At 40.4% G+C, this 18216-nt stretch overlaps 1 protein-coding gene across 1 annotated transcript in view; it reads right to left on the bottom strand.

Annotated features, from left to right (window-relative positions):
- SCFD2 (sec1 family domain containing 2) overlaps positions 1 to 18216 on the bottom strand; it is a 208178-nt gene that overhangs the window by 134699 nt on the left and 55263 nt on the right. The window lies entirely within an intron of this gene.

The raw sequence follows: 18216 nt of genomic DNA on the forward strand, positions 1-18216 counted from the left end.
CAGTAATAACCCGAACATCAAGAAAAGAGTCTCAAAATCCTCTGTGCTTAAGTCTCCACTTTCTGGCAAGAATGATGACATGAACATGAGCACGTATAAAAGGATAAACATCTATCCGCACACTGAACCTCCTGCCAACACAGCCAGAAAAATTGACATGTATAACTGGGGGAAAAAAAAAAGTTAAGATACTATTTTGGCTGCATCCCTCTGGTACTGTGAGCTGCAACCAGCAGTGAGCCTTCGAAAGACATTCCTCCAAAATCACAAGTTCTCAACTTACAAAGTTCTCTCCACATAAAATACCGTGGCGTTGTCATATGCTGACTGAAATTTAACTCAGTCTACAATAGCTTTCCCCAAAAATCTTACTATGTAAATCAATAAATAAACAGCATGACCGGTCCACCATTTCAATGCTACATAACCAATTCTAAGTCAGCGTTTATGACTTACTTTTTTTTTTTTTTTTTAAATGAAGGGGGGAAAAAAAGAAGCCTCTCACAGTATCTATCAAAAATATCACTCCTGTAGTTTGTTCCCAATGCTCATCCGTAATACACGCTAATTTCCAGCAGAAGTTCACTTCACGCATCTGACATCACAGGGGATGGCTGAACCCAGGCCCACAGCTACATAATTAAATTCAGTGTTTTCATCCTACAGCAAGGAGCAGACTGACAGCACGGTGAAGCAAAGGCCTTTATCTACACAACTGATAAAGTAAGTATGCAAAAGCTCAAGAGGTTAGGGGGTAGCCCAAGCTCTCTTCCTACTCAATCTCTGCCAATTTGGCACCAATTAGACCCCTAAGAACGAGATTGATATTCTCAACTTACTTTGTATGTGCATGAACAGTTAGGATGTAACAGTGCCCTTAAACCAGTGACCTAAAACTACAAAATTTCCTTGCTTATTGCTTCAAAAGAAGCCATTTTGCAGTCAAAAGAAAGTGTTAAACCGATTCTTTGTGTACCTGATGTTTCTCAAATAATCAGTAATGATCATTGCCTGACTGCAATATTCATGACACGCTACTTTATCTTTTAAATAAAGATGCAGTTTGTCAGCTCCAAAACTGACTTCACGACCTCAGGACTTCATATTGTTGGCGGAATTTTAGTATTATTTCTACCAGGTCTCCAGCTTTCCAGAACGTAACTTTTATATTTAAAGCTATCAGCTCATGAAGAACAAACCTCTCTCTCAAGGGATATTATACAGAAACTTTGTAAAAAGTCGTGGCGCGAAATATAAACAGCTGTAAAAATTAAAATATCAAGTCAGTTTTTCTGATAGTACATAACTGTTCCCTAGAGTGTGTCTTTTGTTCATAATAAGCCCTCGATGTGTGAAGAACTGAAAAAGAAACTTCATGTATTTTTCTCAGGAAGTTTTTTCCCCAACAGATTTTTGTCAGAATGGCCCTCCTGGTCTGTACAGCATCCTTTGCTGCCTAGAATTCCATGCCTGCTACATTATTCAGCTGGTAGACTGGTGAATTATGAGGTTATGAATAACATGATGTTCAGTATTTATATGAAGACTACACTTAAAATGTTTTTTTGGAAGAAATGCAAAACCAGTTTGCTTCTCAAGAAAAAACTAAAAGCACATGCTGAAAAACAGACGTGGAAGGATAAGGGATGACTTCTACCAGCAGTGAAGAGCACTTGGAAATTCTGCAATGGGTGGGGAAAAGTTGGGAAGGGCCGCAATTAGAAATGTTTTGGAAGAAGAAAACATTTTTTTGGGTGAAAGTTAATTTTTACTGTGCCAATCACAATTTAAGTTAAATTCAAGTTTATTTTTCCTCATTCGGTTTATGATCTCATCTAGTCATCAAGGATGATTGATGAAGTTTCAGGATTTGGGCCTTTGCCAGTTGCAAGTAAAAGGGAATTATTTATTTTCCTTTAACGCTATACTGCTGCCATTAGCTGTATCCCACCCCTTTTTGTTTACAGCCTGTCACTGAAGCCACAGCTTTATTTTAGTGTGGTGTAAGCTCTCGTCTGGGGTTGATAGTGTAAGCGATCTAGCAGAAGTCTTGCACAATGAGCATCACTTTGCACAGAAAGCATGCAACCTTTCCTTCTGAAATGATCCCGGCCACCGCTCCAGACAGGGTTGACTACTCCCATTCAAACGTGCACTTAAAAGCTGTTCTTGAGCAATGGGCACTGTCATTTTCCTTGTGGTAAAACTACATTTATTTAATCCCTTTAAAAACAAACAAACAGGAAAATTACTTTGACCTTTGCCTTGGCGCAAGGATTCTGATTTGAAATGTGTATTACATTTCTAACGCACTGTAACTGTGTCCAGCTGAACTGGGTCAGATTTATGTGCAATTAGGAAAAGAGGAAACCAAAGCAATTTAGTTTTCATGTTTGCTAATATCAAAACATCTTGTAGCGGCATTAAGTTTTAAACTGAAACACTCAGAATAATAATAAAAGACGACAACTGGAGAAGGAGCGGTCTGCTAAAAACTGCATTAAACAAATAACATGGACTTTCTCACTTGCATTTTTTTCTGGTTTAAACTATTCAAAAATGTGTGTTTGAATTGTCCCCACTTTGGCTGTTCATAAGCCACAGGGAGGGTTTTTTTGCGTGAACTCTTCAACCTGAGAGTTTTAGCAGAAAAGCTTCTTTACAAGGCTTAATTAAAAGCAGGTTTAAGTCGGGGCCCTCACTCACTCTGGTTTTTATTTTGGCCTTCTCTCTGTGTCAGAAGTCAAGTCCCAAAAGAGAAATGAAGTTCATTATTGAGTCAGGAGAATATTTTCTCCTTCATTCTAAGCCCAACTAAACATGTTTCAGGTTTGAGTTTGGCTTTAGGTGCCTCCAAATGAGATTTTATATTATATGCACCTAAGGGTGAAATGTAAGAAGATGCTAATCATGATTTTTAACTTTGCCCTACATAATAAATAATGTGTGAAAAGCGCACTGCAATCTCCTTTGCATGCAACTGATTTGGTACGGGGAACTGTATATTCTAAACAGATGGTCTTCAGAATGAGCGTACTTCACACCAGGAAAGGTTCATGATAAATGCAACGTCATCGTCATGAAGCATGGCAAATAGTCATGCAGTCACACTATAAAATGCACTCAGCAATGTACCAACCCAGAATGGTACTGACAGATCTGCAGAAAAACATTCAACTTTTTCCAGGATGTTTTAAGTAGTAGTTTATTGGTGACTTTTGACATTGAACACTACGCTAGCAGTTTTTAAGGCATGGTCTCTTCCAAAGCAAGATTATATTTGAGCATAAATAACTATGCAATAGTCATCCTACTGATGACTGAAAAACAATATTCTGAGCAGATACATTTAATTGCTACAGCATTTGATAACCTCACTTAATACAGTGCCTATTCATTCCTAAAAATGCATTAGTTTTCTTCCTGCTGTCCCTTTTCCCCCATATTGCGTAGTCTAATGGAAGTGGCCGTAAAGAGATATACATCCACTACAGTCCACCGTGATTCCACCAGAACAAGGATGCACGGTCATTCTGGTGCGAGGAACAAGGACCAACAGTCAGGCGGTAAATCGCCTTGGTTAACAGGAAATGTATTATGTTATCTTTGGTGTTTTTGTAACTGGACAGTAGGCACAGCCTAGTGCATCCTGTTTGCAACCAATAGCAGAAGCAGATGCAAGAGCGTGATATTTGTCATAACCATTTCTAAGAACAAAAACGTGGTGATGTTTTTCAAAAGGCCTTTGAATGTTCACCAGATGTGGAGCACATGTGGCCCCTGAATGTGAGAGAATAATGCGACAATAAAGTTGAATCAATACAACATGTGCCAGTAATCACACCAAGATGACATGCAAATGTTTTAAAAACAAAAATATGTAAATTATTTTTAGTTCTTCAGGACAGAAAAACATGTCACCTGGTCATCCATGAGTTGCTGTTTCCATCGCCGTTTGAGAGCCCATCTGCACGAAATATGTTGCTCCCTCTGTGAAGCAGTGTTTAGCTTTTGTATTTTTAAGAAACTCTGTTCCCGTGCCACTGCTTACTGAAAACATTTAAGAGTTAAAAGATTTAAAGGTATCCCCTGCCTCTACATATTTTATGAAAATAAAACCCCTATGAACAGCACCTGCAGGAAAAGGACAAGATAACTAGTGCCCAGCAAGGGTGCTTTACTGACGCCTTAGAACTGCGTACCCTCTTTTGACTTACCGAAGGGAAGCAGGATGCGAAAGGGCACACTGCTCCATGCTTGTCTTTACTGCTCTAAGTCCACCCATCAGATACTAAAGAAATTCATTTTCCAGTAGCGATCGTTTCCAATAAAGAGCTTGCTCAGGCTATGGATAAAACACAAATGCACGCAGTGATAGGCTAGGAAACAATTAATTTCACAGGGGCGGCCCAACCATTTGCAGATGCTGACATCTGGAGTTCAAACTGATAGCCTTACACAGGTTGAATTCATACAGAAAGTTTCATTACGTGTAACTGCAAGAACTGGGTCAAATCTGAACCTGAAGCAAAACACTGAACTTTTGCATCCTGCTAATAGACTTCTCAGCTATTATGTCCCCTGAAACACATGGTGGCTTCCCAATCTCCATGTTTGCTGCCAATGCACACAGTCAGACCCCTACCAACTAAATGCTGGCCCATGTGCCTTCAGTACATTCAACCTCTTCTCTGCAGCGAACAAGCAGATGAAACTAGAACAGTATGCAGACAATGCAAAACTTTGCCTACGTCAGTGATTGACACTCCCTTGAAGCAGCAGCAGCAGCTGACATCTTTGTATATCTGCTGCCGTCTCTGTAGACGCAATGAAAAGATGTAGTGAACCATTTCCCTCCCACAGTAGGGAGATTCTCCAACAACCTTTTTTCCATGGGACACAGGAGAAAAAGCATTAATTTTCCAGTAATTCTAGCAAAAGACAACTTCTCACCATGACAAGCTTGGAGAAAACAGTAGATAAGAGGACACAGAAGGTCCTATCTCAGTTGTTCTAAAAGTCTCCAGAACTACTGTGGAATACAGGGTACTGGAGTGTTGTGCACTGGCTCCTTGAGTACTGAGTATTTTTTGAGTAATTCCAGAAATGAAATAAACTGCACAGAAAATCCATCTACAGTCTGGGGAAAAACCGACACAAAGGGGATGCAGTATAACTCAATTAAGACAAGTGAGAAGGGTCAGAGCGCTTTTCACTTGGCTTTTGGGACAAGAACACATATTTTGAAATGTATTCCTATGTATCATACAGTCACAATCAGAAGACTTATGTCCAGCTAAGGCTACTGTCCATTACAGATAATGAACTTTAGGTAGCAGTACATGATACCAAGAATTTTAGCTTTTTAATTTTTTTCTTTTATTCTGCAAATAGAGACTTTCAGAGTTTTCTCATAACTGTATCTGTTAAAACAGATATAAGAATGAATGCTTTTTTAAAATGTACTTTCAAAACCAAACAGAACCAAACCAAATCACCAGGTCTGGTCACCAGGGACACCACAGCTATTTTTAAAGTATCTGTTCATAAAAAGGCAGTTGAGGACCCATGCCAGTCTTCTTGGGGAATCTTTATTTTAACCGCGCTCTGATCCTATTGATGACTAAAAAACGATATTCTGAGCAGATACATTTAATTGCTACAGCATTTGATAACCTCACTTAATACAGTGCCTACATCTTCCCAAATTTAACTTCCCAAATGTCCTGCGTTACAGAAGAATACTGGGTTAAGAAAATCAGAGAAAAATGGAGACATTTAAAAAAATCTTAAAGAAAACGTTCCTTATTTTTATCAGAGAACAACCCTTCTGCTCTGTTCAGGGAAGGCAGCACCACTATGTGAGGGTAAGTCGGCTGTAACTATGGAAGATGTCTGAATCCTTTGCTGTCGATGGCTTAGCAGCTATTTCACTTTCCCTAGACTTCAGGATGGACAGGGAAGAAACACTAGAAGAGAAACTGATGGATAGAATTAAGTCATATTTGGAGAGTTTCTCATCTCTGGCACATTACCTTTTCCTCTTCTCTTACTAATGCCCTCGTTAAAAAGAATTTGAAACTTTTCCCTTCCCCAGGCAGAGACCCAGACTATCATTTATCACTTATTCGTTACCTACATTTTACTCTCCTGAAGGATAAACCTACATCAACCCGACAGTTGTGCTGAATGGCAGTGCTTTATGGACTAAGCCATTTATTTCTTCTAACTACAACCATATGTTTTAACCTGCTATAAAATTATGAAATACTTCCCATCAATAATCCAAGTTAGATTTCTACACTGACTTGCCTAATGTGAATGTACAGCATTTCTGTACTCCAAACAAACAGTGAGAGGAGGTAAATAGCAGTTAACTGTATTCATGCCTTATTAGACACAGCTGCACAAACCGGCTGTCGTATTGCATTAGAAATACCATGCAAGTTTTACGTGTGCGTGGTGCCCTTCATTTCTGCAGGCAAGATGACTATTTTGAATTACAGGAACACTCACAAAACCACATGCTGTTTGTTTTAAAGGCACACCAAGGCAAACACCCTGGGATGGGGTGGTGCAGGGGGGAGACATCCAGAGAGAAATTTCATTTTTCCTCCAGTGCCTACTACATTTTTAATTAACAAACCATTCTTACAGAAGACATTAAATAGTACACACAGAGAAAACAATGCTACAGAAGCCTCAGACTAGGTAAATGCAGGTCATTTCTAGGTGTGGAGCAAGTGTTTCTTTTTGCTTTCTGGGGGGATGTGGGGGGCAAATGAGAAGGAAGCGGTCACCAGTGTGTCTCGTACCAGCCCTCGCGCTGCTCCGCGGCGAGCTGGGAACACCACAGCCAGCAGGCAGCTTCCAGCATACATCCACTTCTGTCAGGCCTAGGGTACACTGACTTTAATGCTCGGGTACCCCAATACGGTGCCATGGGGTGACACAGGCAGGCTTCCAAAGAGGGATCTTCTTAGATCGAGAAAGTCCCTATAGAAACTTCATGGCAATAAAATGTAACTTAGCTGAAAGAGGCATGAACTGGAGAAAATCTAGAGAAAGAAAACCACTAGAAGAAATCTCTCTCCATTTCCCAAGAAACCTCAGGGATGTGTAGGAAACACCTACTATGATCAAGTCATTGTCTGTTACACATACCTATGGGATAGCAGGGGCAATAGTAACCACTTTGCTTAAAACATAATATTTTACACCTCTCCAAGAGGGAAGGAGTTAGGGTTACAAGTTTGTTTAAGGAGAGGTAACTGGTCATATCCAAGAGGACGCAAGGCAATAAGTACTACACAGGCAGACCTCTGACAAGCCATATTTGATTTTAAAAATGATTCTTCATGACGTACTGCAGAGGTAAAATTCCAGTAAGATTTTTCTGGCTGAGTCAGCACGTTGCCTTCAAACAAGACCTGCTTTTCTAACCTAGACAAGGATAACTGAGCCTGTCTTCTTTAGTGGAAGTGAGCAAATGCCATCAAGCAAGTCTATACATCTGCAAACAATGAGATCATAATTTATAATGAAGAAAAATCTACTGTGGCTCCATAGCTGGACTGAGTCGCAAGCAGCTTGTTGTGCAGTACTACCTCTTGGTGTAGCTTCCTTTGGGGGTGGGGGTTTTCATTGAAAACGTGGCCAACAACAACGCAGAGTTTTGTGAATTGCCAGTTCAATTTCACCAGGTATAAAGATAAAATCTTAAGTTGTGAAAAGCAGTTAACTCCTAGACCACCCTGATCTTGGCTGACCTGACAACTCAGAAAACTAACGCCACCTTGTTTTCCATCAAGTAACCAAAATCAAATTAAGAATATACTTACTTTTGTACCGAAAATAACGGTTTGGGGAAAAATATTAGCCTTAGAGTTTGAGCACAGTTGTGCCTTCAAAGAGCTTCATGACCAAGAACAGACGATGCAGACAGAGGTAAGAGCTCCGATTTGAAGGCCACAGCCATAAAGACATGTTGGAACAAGCACATCAAAATTCACCAAAGTTTATTTTCTTGCTGGGGCAAAAATCCTTTTAGCATATTCTGCGGGACGCGAGACAAACGGAGAGGCTAGGCTTACAGCTAGGGATCGGTATCTGCTTTCCAGGTTGGGGCTGACTAACGTCCAGACAGCCCCGAGTGTGGGAAAAGCAGTTTGGTGCGCACCTGCGTGGCTGCGCGTGTACCCTGTGCCCAGAAATGTCTGTGATCCGAGGAAGTGTGTGGGCCAGCGGAAAGGGAAATATGCAACTCATTAAGGTGGGGAGACAGAGGGAATGCAACGTGGCAGCCCCACTGTTAATTTTGGATATCGCCCACAATAAAGTTTTCATTAGTTTTCAGTTGTGTTGTTTCTCTGCTTTCTCCTTGCCAGCCTGTAGGAAATAATCAAGTATATCCTCCACAAAAGAAGGAAAACTAAGCTGAGAGACTCATATAATCATACTCAGAAACAGAGATACAGTGCTGGCACTATCAAACTGCTTTGCAGATAAGAGATTTGACAGGTGATTTACTGCCTTTGAGCTAGCAACCACAATGATAAGCAGTTCCTGCGAGTAGAGCTCTCACCACGAGATGCTGTGCCCTGTGGTGATGATTTCATTATTATTACAACAGTACCTGGAATCTTACCTCAGGACAACACACAGACTGTAAAAACAAGGCTATGCTCATTTCCTTAACGGTTATAATATAATTAGTGAAAGAAGACAAAACCCGAAGGTAAACGCAGTCCTGCTCCAAACCTATAGCAGGGGCAAAATCCAGTTAGGATTATTAGCTAAGAAACCTATGTATTGTCCTAAAATCCCCCTGCTTTTCTAACCTAGACGATGACAAGCTGAGTGAATCATCTTGACTGAAAGCATCCAAAAAACACAACAAACAAGTCCCTTTATCAAAAAAAAACAGGTATCATAATGAACAAAATAGATAGATAGAAAATAAAATACCAGAGCACAGGTGGAGCTGTTTACCTCCCCATCTCTGTTCCTATCCCACTTTGCCTGTCCAGTAACGCACAATTAACACCAAATTAATAAGCTTATTAGCAGAGACTAAACACCACAATAACACACTTGATTCAGTACTTGGCATAATCTTGCCAACTAACTTGTCCATCAGAAGGCTTATGAAGTAATTGCTAATGGGATGTCTGTTGTTGAGAGGCAAAAAGATGGACTACAGGAATCTGCATTCTTGCACTGCTTACCTGTGACCATTATAGTCACACCTAAAAAGGCACCGCTTACAGCTCCCTGCCTCCCAATATATATTATAAAATGCTGTTGCCAAGAGAGCTTGAATCCTCCACTTTCTTAGATCCAAAATAGTTCATGCCATTTTTCTGCAGGCTAATAAGACAAGAGATTTGCCCAGTCCATTGGAGACATTTCCCGTGTTTTTGGAAGAGTGCTCTTTTTTTTTTTTTTAAAACACATTTCACTACTCAGCCTGACCTGTGCAAGTGATAATAAAAAGAAATCAGATAAATTTTTTGGTAAGGGCGGCAACAATCATAGAATGGTTAGAGTTGGAAGGGACCTTAAAGATCATCTAGTTCCAACCCCCTGCCATGGGCAGGGACACCTCCCACGAGACCAGGCTGCTCAAAGCCCCATCCAGCCTGGCCTTGAACACCTCCAGGGATGGGGCAGCCACAACTTCCCCGGGCAACCTGTTCCAGTGTCTCACCACCGTCACAGTAAAGAATTTCTTCCTGATACCTCATCTAAATCTCCCCTCTTTCAGTTTAAAACTGTTACCCCTCATCCTATCACCACATTCCCTGGTCAAGAGTCCCTCCCCATCTTTTTTGTAGCCCCTTTAGGTACTGGAAGGGGCTACAAGGTCTCCCTGGAGCCTTCTCTTCTCCAGGCTGAACAACCCCAACTCTCTCAGCCTGTCCTCACAAAAGAGGTGCTTCAGCCCTCTGGTCATCTTTGTGACCCTCCTTTGGACTTGCTCCAGCAGGTCCATGTCCTTCTTACGTTGGTGGCACCAGAGCTGGACACAGTACTCCAGGTGGGGTCAGACTGGAGCAGAGCAGAGGGGCAGAATCCCCTCCCTGCCCTGCTGGCCACCCTGCCATTGATGCAGCCTAGGATGGGGTTGGCTTTCTGGCCTGTGAGCGCACATCGCCGGCTCATGCTGAGCTTCTCATCAACCAACGCCCCCAAATCCTTCTCTTCAACAATCTCCTTTAGAATTTAGGGACTGGAAAGCAGATCCTGCCACTAACATAAATCACTCTATCAGTGGAGCTACACATACAGCAAAGCAAGGATGTGTGCACGTGACAGAAGCTTCGCCTCTTGGAGCATAATTATCTGTGTAAGATTAAACGGTGACTCATTCAATATTGTTAATATTGTGCTTCTCTGCAGCTTCTCCACGTATAGTGACAGGGAGCGAGGGCATCTGCCTTTCGGCACAGTTAATGTTATCTTTTACAGCAAGTAAGCAGTTGATACTACATTTTAAGGAGAAAAGTCACAGAGGAGAAAGAATGGCAAGTGACAGGCCGAGTCATAGCTCTGCACAGGGATTCCCTGGGGCTGATGAAGGGCTCCAGCTATGGCTGGTGACACGTGGGCATACGAAACTGAGAACCGTGCTGCCCTTCCGCAACGTGGGCTAGCATCAACCACCATGTAATCTCAACATGTATCTCAAAAGAAAACTCTCAGAACCCCCCCTATTAACTGTTTAAACTTCTAACAAAATCACTTGTTTGTGTGTAGAGGGGGTGGTAGTGTTTTTTTGCTCCCCATTACAATCATTTGTACATTGGGATTCTTATTTTACAGCAAGTACTTTGTTTTTGTACATAGAACATTAATTTAACGGTTCCCACTGACTGAATATGTTTAGCCTTTTCTTCCCCCAAGGCTTTTTAAGTTTTATTCATGTGGACATTTGTTCACTTAAGAAAGCCATTCCTTTATTAAGTGTTCATTTTAGAGGCTCTATGTGACCCTTATCTGGATACAAAATATTAGCTCTTTCAGAAGATGAGGGAGGGATATCTTTGCTTTTTAAATGAGAGCCACAATAGCAATAATTCGCAATTTTTCAGACCAAATGCAAGCAGGTTTCTTTGAGAAGAATACAGAAAGATACCCTTAGCTCCCATATATGGTAACTCTAATTAAGATATTTTAACCCCTTGGTCAGCCAGAGTTAGAAAAACTTAAAACAGTTTTCTTTCAACAGATTAATAAATTGCCAGTAAGAATAGCTTCTCTTCACTCCACTCTCAAAGGATGTATTTAATGTTAAAACAACATTAAAACAATTCCTACCTGTACTTTATTTTGCTTTCAAAGTAGCCTGACAAGAGCATTCTACTCACAGAAAATTAGTTTGACTAGAAGAATTATATACATACATATGAAGAGTAGAAGACTTTGTGTGTATATATGTATATATACACGGACGCACACACAAATCTTTTTTTCTGAGCAAAACTAGTTGGAATCTCTTAATTCTGGCACGTCAAACCTGGGAAATGGTCCATAACTGAGCTCCCTAAGAACATGGAATATGAATTGTAACCAACAAGCCCCTCCTTTATGGAGTATCATGGATGGTGCACAAAACCAAGCACACTCACAGCAGCTCATCACTTCCACAAATTTAGTCCACTGTTTTACCTGTATTGCTGCAGCGCTGAGGTGTCCCCAGCAGTTTAGGTCTCTGTTTTATAGAAATGTATAGAAAACACATAAACACAACTGAATTCTTGTTAAAAACAAGGCATCGTGAACATAAGAGGCACTAAGCAAGCAAAAGAAATGAACTGAGACCATGCGAGGCAGGTGACAAGAAGCAACAGTATTTCAGGGCTTACATACCCCAGTTTTTAAGCAAGGCCATGAAATTTCACATAAATTTTACACAGCATAAATACTTGCTTGTATATCACATGTAAATATCACATGTATAAAGGCAGAATCCAAATGGGGTTACATGTTCTGGAAACGATTCCTACTTTAAATGGAGCAAGTCTAACGAACGGATGGTTAAATAAGAACTTACTGTAAATAATTTGGAAGGTTCAGCAAGTGATTGCTGCAGGACTATTTTCTCTTCAGAAGCCATCAACAAATTACATTTGATTCTCTAGCTGTGTAAGACAGAATGCGTATCAGTGTCTAAACTGCAATCTCATCCAAAAGGTACCAAATTCCAGAGGACGACCTTTGCAATCAACATGGTATCACATAAGACTCCCACCAAGACAATTCATTCCATATGTAACTTTATGTTGAAAAGTGACTGATCTAATTTCAGGATTTTTTTTTCAATATAACGTCTCTAATTACAGACATCACGGGTCTTCTTTCCAAATGCTGTTGCAATATCTTTTCTAAAAAGACGTATTTATCGATACCGTAGGCCACCAAAAAGACACTGAGCTGAGCTACATAATTGTAAATCACACATAGACTAAAGAAATATAAATAATAATAACAACAAAGAATGCCACTGACCTTAATCTATTCTATGTAGAAATAAGGGTCCCTCTACAGCTGCACTATGAATTATTCTTGGAGAGCAAGAGGAACTACTCCAAAAGCTTTTCCATCTCCTCACTGCTTTGTATCAAACTGCTTGCTTGGGCAGCCCTGAAGCCCATGCTTGAGCTTTTGGTTTATACCAGTTTAGAGTCAGTTAAGTGTCACCTCGTAACTACCGTACCCTGTAGAAAAGCTCAGACGTCTGCAAACTACAGCGAGTTCTAGGCAGGGAAAGTCTGCAGGCTGGCGTCTTACACTTTCCAAATTTATTGGCACGGGGTCCTGTGCAAGCATGCAAATGTGAACAACGCCTACCATATTCTGCAATGGCCAAAAGTGCAAATAAATAATAATGTCATCTTTGATTAAGTGATGAGTCATGCGTACCCTGTATTTGTAAAAATGGTAGAGAATCACGGCACAGGATGGGATGGTTACGAACATTCTAGTTATTAGATCTTGCTGCTGAAACATTAACTATAATGTAAAATGCTCAGCTGTATTGCAGTTTTTCCACTTCTTTTTTTTGTAAGTTTGCACTCTAATATTCATAGGAGAAAGAATGATGTCATTTTATTAACCTCATAACCACTTTCTGCCAACGGAAAAATAAAAACATTGGAATGACCATCTGGCATGAGGTTTCTGTTTCTCTTAAAAACATGTCCATATTTTCTGTTTCTCAAGACACCAAGGACAAAAAAAAAAAAAAAAAAATCTGTCTTCTGACAAATTTTACAGCACCAAAATGGGAAAATAGAAATAAAATAAAATGCAACTAATTAGTATTTGGAAATTTAAACATGAAAATGCTGTGCTGTCAGGAGCTCTCCATGTAAATATGTATACATACCTTCTACCACCAGAGTATTTGACCTACTTATATTATTACCAGGAGCCACTAAAAACTCCAGTTGCTTCTGCTAAAATATTACAGTGTTCTCTTTCCTACGATAGCAAAGCTTTGAAAAAAGAAGAATGGAAAAGAACTTGTAAAATTTAAAAAACAATGAAGTCATCCTTTGAAAATGAATAAGTTTAACTTTAGAAGGTAAAATGACATTGATAGATACATCACATATTCCGTATCGAATTCACACATAACGACAACTTTGATATATAGATAGACGGCAGCCCCTCTTGTAAGAACTATCTCTGCTTGCTAATTGGCATTATAGCGCTGATTTTGTTTTTCTAAGCAGTGAAGGCAACACACAGTGCCCACCTGTATGTTCTTGGTGGAGACTAGGGTGGTGAGGCACTGGAAGAGGTTGCCCAGGGAAGCTGTGGATGCCCCATCCCTGGAGGTGTTCAAGGCCAGGCTGGATGGGGCTCTGAGCAGCCTGGTCTAGTGGGAGGTGTCCCTGCCCATGGCAGGGGGTTGGAACTAGGTGAGCTTTAAGGTCCCTCCCAACCCAAACCATTCTATGATTCCATGACTAGACGTATAAAAGCAACACACTATTGAGCTGTGTAGGCTGATCATTAGCTCAAATCCAAGAGCAAAAGGACAATGTGTGTAAGGTGGTGGGACACATTGTCACGTCAATTGAATAGCTGTCCTCAATATCTGCTAGAAACATGCCATTTCCAAACTCGCTTATGATATTTCTGATGCCATAGCTGGGAGATGCTATGTGTGGGAACACCGGCCCAATCAGCAAGGCATTTGCCCCATAGACAGTGCAGGACACGAAGGGAGTCAAAGCTCAGAAGGGACTTGGTCCCAGTTCAAGGAGCTGTAAGTCTAAGAAATCAGACAATTGAAAGGATTTTTAGCTGGATATGAATCAAAGCTAATTGCAGCCAGCCAGACACAGTTTGCCCTCGACTTTTTCATTCATCTATAGAATGAAACGGCAAACGTTTGGGGGATTTTTTGTTTTGTGGGATTTTTGTTTATCCTTTTTTTAGTATTTTAATTCCAATTACTCTTGAGATTATGTGACATTGCTCAGCATCACAAAACAAAATTTTGACAGCACTGAGATCCAATGGGAGCATCAGGGCTCCAGGTCAATACTGAAGCTGTTGAATTTCCCAGTAAACTGTGAAATGTTGGTCAGCAGCTGCAAAATCTTTGTGCCACAAAAAAGCCCCAAGAAGCAAAAATCCCAATATAATAACAGTATAATAACAAATAACAATTAATTTAGTAATCTTTCAGAGTTCCTTACTTTGGCAATGAAGTTACTTTAGGATAACAGTTCTGGTACACCTATAGGTTTAAAATTAATTTTAGCTCAGACGTCTCAAAAAAAGAAGAGAATGTCCTCATCCTAAAGAAGAAATGCACTCCTCCCCTTTTTTAGGGAGGTCGAAATAGATGTTTGCTTTCAACAGTCCTGATGCAATAAAATGCCTGATAAAGTATGAGTTGTTTGTAAGGAATAAAGCAAGTAATATCAGTAATAACGTGGAAGATATTTTTCTTTTAGCTTGAGTTACTACTAGTCATTATATGTTACAGAAAGAAAACATTCTATTGGCATCTGCGCTGGGAACTTTCTGCCGTAAGATCCAAACTCAGCACACACAGGACCTGGCATATTAAATACACTTAGTTTAGCGGAAAGGTTTGCATTTAAATATGTGCAGCAGACAATTAGCTGAGGACAAGATGTAACGAACCTTTAGCTGCCATGCAGTGCTAACCAGTAAGTGTTGCTCGAATTCGCTGCTGCGCAGAAATGGCAGTAGTAAGAGTAAAACCTTCTGATGTGCCAATGTCTTTGCTCATGGCAACCTACAGAAACTTGGAATCAACTTAAATCCTCCCTCTTCTGCCTCATTCCAAAGTACAGCAGCAGAATTTTATATTGCTTGGAGATGTCTGTTTTACTTGGGGGGAGATGCATTTCAAGTACTCCATGTGCTATTTTACAAATGCAGTCCGATAAACTTGCTTGCGCTGAATAAACTTCAACCTTGCTATTTAAATGGATGGGACTATCCATAAAATAGACTTCTGCTCAGTATGAGAAGTACTTCGCCCTTAAATCTTGAGAACAAGATTATGCTGGAAGGATGCAGCCAGTTCCAAGAGGCAGCATCCAACCCGGGGAATTTCAGAGCAGTACCCCTCACAAAGCACCTGCACTTTCTCTTGGGGCACATTGTGCCCCCCGTTCACACTGCCTACTGCTTAAACTGAATTTGGAGGCAGAAATCCCCGCTCAGTGAACATACAAGCAGTACCTGTTAAAAAAAAAAAAAAAAAAATTCTTTTTCTCTCACAGCGTCACATTTTGTTTAAACTCTGGAGAGAGTTGCTCCTCTTGTGCTTTTGCACTTCACGGGCCTCTACTGCTTAATCACCTCCATGAAAGTCATAATTTTGAGGAGAACGGGGGATTACAGCTAAACAGAGCTGAAAAGTGTGGAGTGACAACACTCTTTTCTTACTTTCTGCTACCTCCCTAAATTTTAAATCCTCACTTGAAGGAAAGCAAGGCAGTGACACGAGGAGCGCTAGGGAGTCACAGGCAGCACGGTGCAGCATTTAGCTTGTGTTCCCCTGCCCACCCATCAGTTTTATGGATCTCAGAATTAGAAAAATGGAAGGAGGACCTCAAGAGAAGGAAAATGTGATAGGTTGGGATATCTCCTTGGTAAACAGAATACACTGTCTCAATTCACAAAGCATTTAAAACTTCTGGGTAGTAAAAGCTCCATCATGGGCAGAGGTAGAGCAGCAGAACACAGAGAAAACTTGTGATGGACAAGATGAATCACCCTGATGCATTACTTGTAACCCAGCACAAAGATCCTCTTTCCTTTGAGGTCAAGGCCATGATCTCATCAAAATCCAGTTTCGCTCGCAGACCATTTATCCATCCCAGTTCAGGAGAGGACAACTCCGTAGCAAGCGTGCAGCTGCACTGACTTGCAGCAGACTTCTAGTCTAAACCAAATTTCCTTGCTGGAGATGTAAAAAACTTACTGAGACAACACAGGCCCGAAAAACGTAGTACAGATCTTTAATGATGATAAAATACTGGAAGTGGGCTGCTTTCTACCTCTGGTAGGCCATTTTTAGTACCGAGTACTTACAACATCAACTAACAGTAGTGAAGAATCAAGGAGGAGTAAAGAGAAGAAAAATGGAAGACATTCGTCAATGTAAGAGTTACATTAAAGGTTTAATGTGAGCAATGTGGTTTTTCTGAAAAGCACAAAGTAGACTAAGCAGGGAATCATGAGACCCATCAGAGAGATCCAGTAATGAGAGAAATTCCAAAACTGTGCAGATTTATTTTTTTGGGAAATCTGAGAATTTTAACACCAGCTGTTTATACTGGGTTATCTCCTTTGGCATCAGCTGCAGTCTGACATGCATCCATCAGTGAAAACTCTAGAATTCCTACACTGTCCAAGTCTAATAATATTACTCCCAGTAGATCTTTCACAAACAGTTGTCGTCTTCTCCATGGCTCCAATATAGGATAGTAACAATATCACTTTCATGTTGAAACAATTACTTTATATTGAGGATTTCTAAAGATTTATTATTTTAAAATATCTGAAACGTAACAATTATGCTAAAGAATTTCTCAGTAGTCCTGCCGAAATAAACTACCACGGCATCAAATTTAATGCAGAGTGCTGTGTACACAATGTAATGTCCTAGTTCATTTTTTTAAAATAAAAATATCTCTCTTGTCTTCTGGGCGTTTCAGTATTTTGCTCTTCCTACAAACCCGTGTCAGCAGATCAGAGACAGGCCACGTGCCCAGAAGCAGATAACGCGTGTCAGACTCTGTCTTCAAAATAGAGTCCGTAAAAGGATACACACTGTACAGATTGTGTAATTCAAAATAACTGTTGTTTGAACTACTGAAAATGAGTATGTGCTTAAGGAACAGTTACAAATGTTAGCCTAGAGAGTTTGCTTTGGCTAACGCAATTTACCTTAATATGATGGGTGGAAAGCAGTGGGTATAACCCAAAGCCACCTACGATTATGAGAGTGCTTGTTATACACTTCTTTTTTATGAAATATATAGTTTGGTTGTTTCTTACCTCTGTTTTTCCACTCCCTGACGATTTACGGCATGGCTTTTATATACGCAGTTGTCTGTTGTTGTGAAAACAATGCTGAGCTTGCAGCTTTATTTTGATTCTAAATCTGAACTGGTTTTAAGATGGAACTTAGCCAGACTCTGAAAAGAGCTATGTGCCATGAGTCACCGCAGGAGAGAAAAGGGGACTACGGCCTGTCAGTCCCATGCTCTACAGTCCAGACAAACCAAAGAATGGTTGCAATGAGTTCTCTTACTTGAGATGTGTTTGTTTATTAACTACAGAAAGAAGACTGCCTATGTTATGCAAAAATATTTCAGTCTTACCAAGAGAGAACAGTTTTTTAAATTAATGTACTATTTAAGTTCTGTATTTTTTGCCCCCCAATTGTCACAGAAATTCATTGACTACAAAGCTATGAAGAATGGGCTGAGTCTTCTCAAAGGACCAGGGATCACATCCCACTGCCAGAGAGAATGGGAAGAGTCAGGTTGTTTGGTTTTTACAAGCTTTTGGTTGGTTTGATTTTGACAAGACAAAGACAGCTAACTTTTACAAAAGAAGTAACTGGTTTTAGTTGAGATCCTCACTAGACACTTCACTCATTTAAGGCCAACTCTAACTTCATCAGAAGTTAGCTCATGAAGACTTGCCTCT

The sequence above is a fragment of the Chroicocephalus ridibundus genome, chromosome 5 (genome assembly GCF_963924245.1).
Source record: "Chroicocephalus ridibundus chromosome 5, bChrRid1.1, whole genome shotgun sequence".
Classification (NCBI taxonomy): Eukaryota; Metazoa; Chordata; class Aves; order Charadriiformes; family Laridae; genus Chroicocephalus; species Chroicocephalus ridibundus.